The sequence below is a fragment of the Ictidomys tridecemlineatus genome, chromosome 8 (assembly GCF_052094955.1).
Source record: "Ictidomys tridecemlineatus isolate mIctTri1 chromosome 8, mIctTri1.hap1, whole genome shotgun sequence".
NCBI lineage: Eukaryota > Metazoa > Chordata > Mammalia > Rodentia > Sciuridae > Ictidomys > Ictidomys tridecemlineatus.
In genome coordinates, this window is record NC_135484.1 from 128,678,208 (window position 1) to 128,685,617 (window position 7,410).

Consider the following 7,410-nt stretch of genomic DNA (forward strand, 5'->3'; position numbering starts at 1 on the left):
ACTAGAGGTGCCAAGTAAATGATAGCTTCCTTCCCTATCCTTCCATGAGCAAACTCTGCACACCTGTACCATTCACACTGACCTGCAGCTTCTTCCACACAAATTCAGCCAAATCTTTACTCTGGAAATCTAAATGGTACCTATAAATGTTTGCTTTAGGAAAATACTACTCATGCTGCTGCAGCACTTTAGCACCTCTTTCTTCCTCCTCACATGAATTCCCAGGGTGAAGAAGAAGCTGTGGCATGTTTATAAGCATACTACAACCCTGCCAATCCTTATCCCTAGTCCTTTCTTGAACTTTCTGAGCTGCTTAGGCTCCAGGGACAAGATCCCAGCTAAAATGTCTTTACCTGTGGTACTACTATATGCCACAAGTACTTTCAGCACTTAAGCCTGGATTGGTCCCTCTGTGACTCCAACCCCAGAGCTCAGATAGCCCCTTCTTCTCCCACATACTTAAGAAAAAGAAAAGAAAAGCTCACAGAAGAGAAAGTGGTCACAAAATAGAGACTAAAGGGGCAAAGGTGAAATTTTAAGAGAAGGAAGGACTTCCCAAATAGATGAGAAAGGAGTGGAGAAGGGGGTCAGGGAAGAGAAAAGAGCTTGATGGGGCAAGACTAGAGTAAAGAGAAAATTATAGGAGATGTTGGAAATGGGAATTGTTGGAAATGGTTTACTTGTTTGGTTTTGTGGTTTGTTTACGTCCAAATTCTTTTTCATTGATCTGGCCAAAGTAGTGTATGACATCACTTCCCCACACTCAACCTCAATGATGATGACAGAAGGATCAGTGGAACACTAAAGACCTAGAATAGAAGTGAGGATCAAACCATAGGTAGGGGCATTTAATCAGCAAGCACCCACTGAATACCTACTTCTGTGCTCAAGGCCATCAGATGCTGTGGTAAGGCCTTGACACATCAGTGAGCAAAGTACTAAACCCCTTCTTCACAGAATTTCTATTCTAGCAGAAGAGGAAATATACAAAACCCATAATCACTAAATTATATAGCATATTAGAAGTGATACAGTGCTTTAGAAATAGAAGAAAGTAGAGTTGGGTGTGGCAACCCATGCCTGTAATCCCAGTGACTGAGAGGCTGAAGCAGGAGGAGGATCACAAGTTTGAGATCAGCCTCAGCAATTTAGTGAGACCCTGTCTCAATCAATCAATCAATCAATCAATACAATATGGGCTGTGTGTGTGTGAGCTATGCACATTTGAGTGTATGAGGGAACTGGACTGATGCTGCCTGATTGGGCTGTGCCATGTATGTATGCCTTTCCTCTCACTCTGCCTATGATCCCACACAACACCTGAGATAGGCGTGACTTTCCAAGATGTCATTAAAACTGCTGACCGTAAGACATCACCAAGAAAGACTCCACCCTCTGAAACCCAATCCCTGACTTATTTGGGTGGAAATTTTTCCTAATAAACACCAGGGTTCAGAGCGTGCTTGCTCCCTTGCCTGCCTCTTCCTCTTGCCTCTTGCCTCCTTGCCTTCCAGCATGGGAACTTGATTCTTGAGGCTGCAGAGCTATCCTGAACCCCCAAAAAGGTATTTTCTGTGTTTGTGTGGTTTTTGTTGTTGTTATTGTTGTTGTTGCCAGCCCAATCCACACTGAGCGACACTGATTCCATCACATATTGTGACAAAAATAAAAATATAAAAAGGACTGGGAGGGGCTGGGGATGTGGCTCAAGTGGTAGCACACTCTCCTGGCACGCATGCGGCCCAGGTTCAGCACCACATACAAACAAATATGTTGTGTCCACTGATAACTAAAAAATAAATATTAAAATTCTCATTCTCTCTCTCTCTCTTTAAAAAAAAATAAATAAAAAGGACTGGGATGTAACTCAGTAGTAAAGCTCTCCTGGCTTCACTTCCTAGTACTGAAATGAAACAAAACAACAACAACAACAAAAAAACAGAACAGAGAGGAGCAGCATAAAATAGGAATGAGTTTTCATTTATCTGGTGGTCAGGGGAGGTATAATTGAAAAGGAGACATACGAATTATAATTTGGAGGAGATGAAGGAGCCAGCTTGGTTCTCTCTGAAGGGTGTTCTGGGAAGAGATCAGCCTGTGAAAAGGCCCTAAAGTATGGAATAAAATTAGCTTTCCATTGAGTTTATAAAATAGTCCTCACAATCCTCCTGGAAGAGGAAAGCATGATATTTACTATTCATGTTTATAGATGTATCAACAGAATAGAATGAAATGATTGCTCAGTGTCAATACCTGCAAGATGGCAAAGGTCTTCACTCAAGACTGACTCCATTTCTAGGGCTCTTTACTAAATACATGGAAACTTTATTTCCCAATTTGGAAGCTATTATTCTTTTTTTCCCCATCTAGATAACATATGTGATGCCACATAAGTAGGTATTGAGTAAAGTTTAAAAATTTTATTTATTCCAATTTGTTATATATGACAGAAGAATGTGATTCAATTCATATTATACATATAGAGCACATTTTTCATGTCACTGGTTGTTTCAGAGTAGAATCACACAATTTGTGTCTTCATACATCTACTTGGGGTAATGATGTCCATCTCATTCCACTATCTTTCTTACCCCATGACACCTCCCTTCCTCTCCCTCTCTTTTGCCCTATCTAAAGTTTGTCTATTCCTCTCATGTTCCTCTGCATCCCCATTATGAATCAGCATCCTTATATCAGAGGAAACATTTGGCATTTGGTTTTTTGGGGATTGGCTCACTTCACTTAGCATTATATTCTCCAGTTCAATCCATTTAGCTGCAAACGCCATGATTTTATTCTCTTTTAATGCTGAGTAATATTCCATTGTGTATACACACACACACATACACACACACACACACACACACACACACACACACCACATTTTCTTTATCCATTCATCTACTGAAGGTCATCAGGTTGGGTCTACAATTTAGCTATTGTGAATTGTTCTGCTATAACATTGATGTGGCTGCATCCATATAGTATGCTTTTTTTTTTTTTAAAGTCCTTTGAGTATAAATGAGGAGTGGGATAGCTGGGTCAAATGGTGGTTCCATTCCAAGTTTTCCAAGGAATCTTCATACTACTTTCTATATTGGCTGCACCAATTTGCAGTCCCACCAGCAATGTGGGACCCACATCCTTGCCAACATTTATTGTTGTTTGTATTCTTAATAGCTCTCATTCTTACTGGAGTGAGATGAAATCTTAGAGTAGTTTTTTTTATTTGCATGTCTCTAATTGCTAGAGATGTTGAACATTTTTTCATATGTTTGTTGATTAATTGTATATCATCTTCTGAGAAGTGTCTATTCAGTTCCTTGGCCCATTTGTGATGAGGTTGTTTGGGGTTTATTGGTGTTAAGATTTTTGAATTTTTTTATGTATCCTAGAAATTAGTGTGTGGTAAAAATTTTCTCCCATTCTGTAGGCTCTCTATTCACCTCACTGATTGTTTCTTTTGCTAAGAAGCTTTTTAGTTTGAATCCATCTCATGTATTGAATTTTGATTTAATTTCTTGTGGTATAGGAGTCTTATTAAGGAAGTTGGGGCCTAATCCAACATGATGGAGATTTGGGCCTACTTTTGCTTGTATTAGGTGCAAGGTCTCTGGTTTAATTCATAGGTTCTTGATCTACTTTGAGTTGAGTTTTGTGCATGGTAAGAGATAGGGTCTTAATTTAATTTTGTTGCATATGGATTTCCAGTTTTCCCAGCATTATTTGTTGAAAAAACTATCTTTTCTCCAATATGTTTTTGGTGCCTTGGTCTAATATAAAATAAATGTAATTATGTTGGTTTGTCTCTGTGTCCTCTATTCTGAACCACTGGTCTATGAGTCTGTTTTGGTGCCAATACCATGCTATTTTTTGTTATTATTGCTCTGTAGTGTAGTTTAAGTATAGTTTTGTGATGCCACCTGCTTCACTCTTCTTGCTAAGGATTGCTTTAGCTATTCTGGGTCTCTTATTTTTTCAGAAAAATTTTATGACTGCTTTTTCTATTTCTATGAGGAATGTCATTGGGATTTTGATTGAAATTGCATTAAATCTGTATAGTGCTTTTGGTAGTATGGTCATTTTGACAATATTAATTCTGCCTATCCAAGAGCAAGTTAGATCTTTCCATCTTCTAAGGTCTTCTTTAATTTCTTTCTTTAGTGTTTTGTAGTTTTCATTGTAGAGGTCTTTCACCTATTTTGTTGATTCCCAAGTAATTTTTTTGAGGCTATTGTAAGTGAGGTAATTTTCCTTGTTTTTCCTTGTTTCTCTTTCAGAGGGTTTGTCACTAATATACAGAAATGCCTTTGATTTATGGGTATTGATTTTATATCCTGCTACTTTGCTGAATTCATTTATTAGTTCTAGAAGTTTTCTGGTGGAATTTTTTGGGTCTTCTAGATATAGAATCCTATTGTTGGCAAATAGTGCTAATTTGAGTTCTTCTTTTCCTATCCCCTTCCCTTTAATTTCTTTCATCTAATTGCTCTAGGCAGTGTTTCAATAACTATGTTAAATAGAAGTGGTGAAAGAGGGCATCCCTGTCTTGTTCCAGTTTTTAGAGGGAATGCTTTCAATTTTTCTCCATTTAGAATGATGTTGGCCTGGGGTTTAGTATAGATAACTCTTACAATGTTGAGATATGTTCCTGTTATCCCTAGTTTTTCTAGTGTTTTGAATATGAAGGGGTGTTGTATTTTGTTGAATGTTTTTACTGAATCTATTGAGGTGATCATATGATTTTTATCTTCAATTTTATTTATGTGATGAATTACATTTGTTGATTTCCATATGTTGAACCAAACTTGCATCCCTGGGATGAACTCCACTTAATTATGGTGCACTATCTTTTTGATATGTTTTTGTATTTGATTTGCTAGAATTTTATTGATAATTTTTGCATCTATGTTTATTAGAGATATTGGCCTAAAGTTTTCTTTGATGTGTCTTTGGTTTTGGAATCAGGGTAATATTGGCCTCATAAAATGAGTTTGGAAGTGGTCCCTCTTTTTCTATTTCATGAAATAATTTGAAGAGTATTGGTGTTAGTTCTTCTTTGAAGGTCTTGTAGAACTCAGCTGTGTATCCACTTATTCCTAGGCTTTTCTTGGTTGTCAGGCTTCTGATGGCATCTTCTATTTCTTTGCTTGAAATTGATTTGTTTAACTTGTGTGTATCATCCTGATTCAGTTTGGGCAAATCATACAACTCAAGAAATTTGTCAATGCCTTCAATATTTTCTATTTTTATGGCAGTACAAATTTTCAAAATAACTTCTATCTTCTGTATTTCTGATGTCCACTGTGATATTTCCTTTTTCATCATGGATGTTAGTAATTTGAGTTTTCTCTCTCCTTCTCTTCATTAGCCTGGCTAAGAGTTTATCAATTTTATTTATTTTTCCAAAGAACCAACTTTTTGTTTTGTCAATTTTTTCCATTGTTTCTTTTGTGTCAATTTCATTGATTTCAGCTCTGATTTTAATTAGTTCCTGTTTTCTACTGCTTTGGGTACTGATTTGTTCTTTTTCTAGGGCTTTGAGATGTAATGTAGGTTATTTATTTGTTGACTTTTTCTTCTTTTAAGGAATAAACTCCATGCAATGAATTTTCCTCTTGGTACTGTCTTTATAGTATCCCAGAGATTTCATTATGTTCTATCAGTGTTCTCATTCACTTCTAGGAATTTTTCAATCTCCTCTTTGATATCTTTTGCAACCCATTGTTCATGCAATAGCATATTATTTAGTCTCCAGGTGTTGGAGTAGCTTCTATTTTTTAATTTTATCAATGATTTCTAATTTCATTCTATTATGATCTAATACAATGCAGGATGGTACCTTTTTGTATTTACTAAGAGTTGCTTTGCAGTATAATATATGGTCTATTTTAGAGAAGGATCCATATGCTGCTGAAAAGAAAGTATATTCGCTCATTGAAGGATGAAATATTCTATAAATGGCAGTTAAGTCTAAGTTATTGATTGCATTATTGAGTTCTATATTTTCTTTGTTTAGCTTTCTTTGGGAGATCTATCAAGTGATGAAAGAGGTGTGTCGAAGTCACCTAAAATTAGTGTGTTGTGGTTTATTTGACTCTTGAACTTGAGAAGAGTTTTTTTGATGAATGTAGATGCCCCATTGTTTTGGGCATATATATTTATGATTGTTGAGTAATTATTTTTAATTGGCAGCTCTACCCTATAAGCACTTGGTAACCACATTGGCATAACACCTGTTGGAGGAAACTGATAGAATCCTGGAACATCATATGATGTCAGTGGTTGAATGTGAGAGGCTGGGGAGAAAGGGAAAATGTAGGAATTCTGGAGTCAATGAAAGCCTGATGGGAAGGAAGAACTCAAAAAGAGTAGAGATGGAAGAATGGGAGATACATTGAGTTGCTATTTGGTAGTATAGCATAGTGGTGTAATTATCTAGGTATGTGGCTATGGGTAAATTACTTCTCTGAGTCATTGCGGAAAGACATGAATTCTAGGTTCGTGAGAGATATGAGGAGGTGAGGCAATACAGTTTAAACTTATAAATCCATTTGAAGGGTGAGTGGGGTGGATGGGAAGAGTGTTAGGAATTGGAAGCAAAGAGTCAGCTATGTATTGTGGAATAGAAGTCTCTGGATGTTTGGGGAGTGGGGATTATTATATTATATTATAATATTATAACTCATATAATCCCTAAACATGATCTGAACATGATTGTTATTTCCATTTTTAAGAAAGAGAAACTGAGGTTTAAAGAAGTTAGTTCACTTGCCCAAGTTACACATCTTGTAGGCAGCAGATTTGCCTGCTCTCTGTGCTCCTTAACCACATTTCAGATAATGCCAAAGCCTTCTATTCAGTCATTGATTTGCCTCCAATATTATAGAATTGAGAACAGAGTTTATTTAGTAATTCTATTGCTAGATATTGAGGTTTGTCCTATTTTTCACCATGTGAAAAAGCACTGCAGTGGCAGGTCTTGTACTTTCCTCCTTGAGCACAAGTATAAGAACCATAGCATATGTACATTTCTAAAGTTTTTATTGCAGAGAATTTAAAACACTGATGAAAGTTGAAAGAAAAAAAATGACCTGAATGTGTCCATCCACCTTTAACAGCTTGCAACTTGTAACCAGTCTTCGTATATACTCCCACCGAACTCTTCCTTCCCTAATTTTGAGGCAAAACTTAAGATATACAATTTGACCTATAAATACTTCAGTATGTGTCACTAACAAATAAAATCCCTTTGTAAAACAGTCATAGTATTTTTATCACCTAAAAAATTAGGTTATTCCCTTTATGCAATAGGAGTTAAATTTCCAGTTCTTATAACACCTTTAAAAAAAAAACACATTTGGCTGGGTGTGGTGCTCACCTGTAATCTTAGTGGCTTGGGAGGCTGAG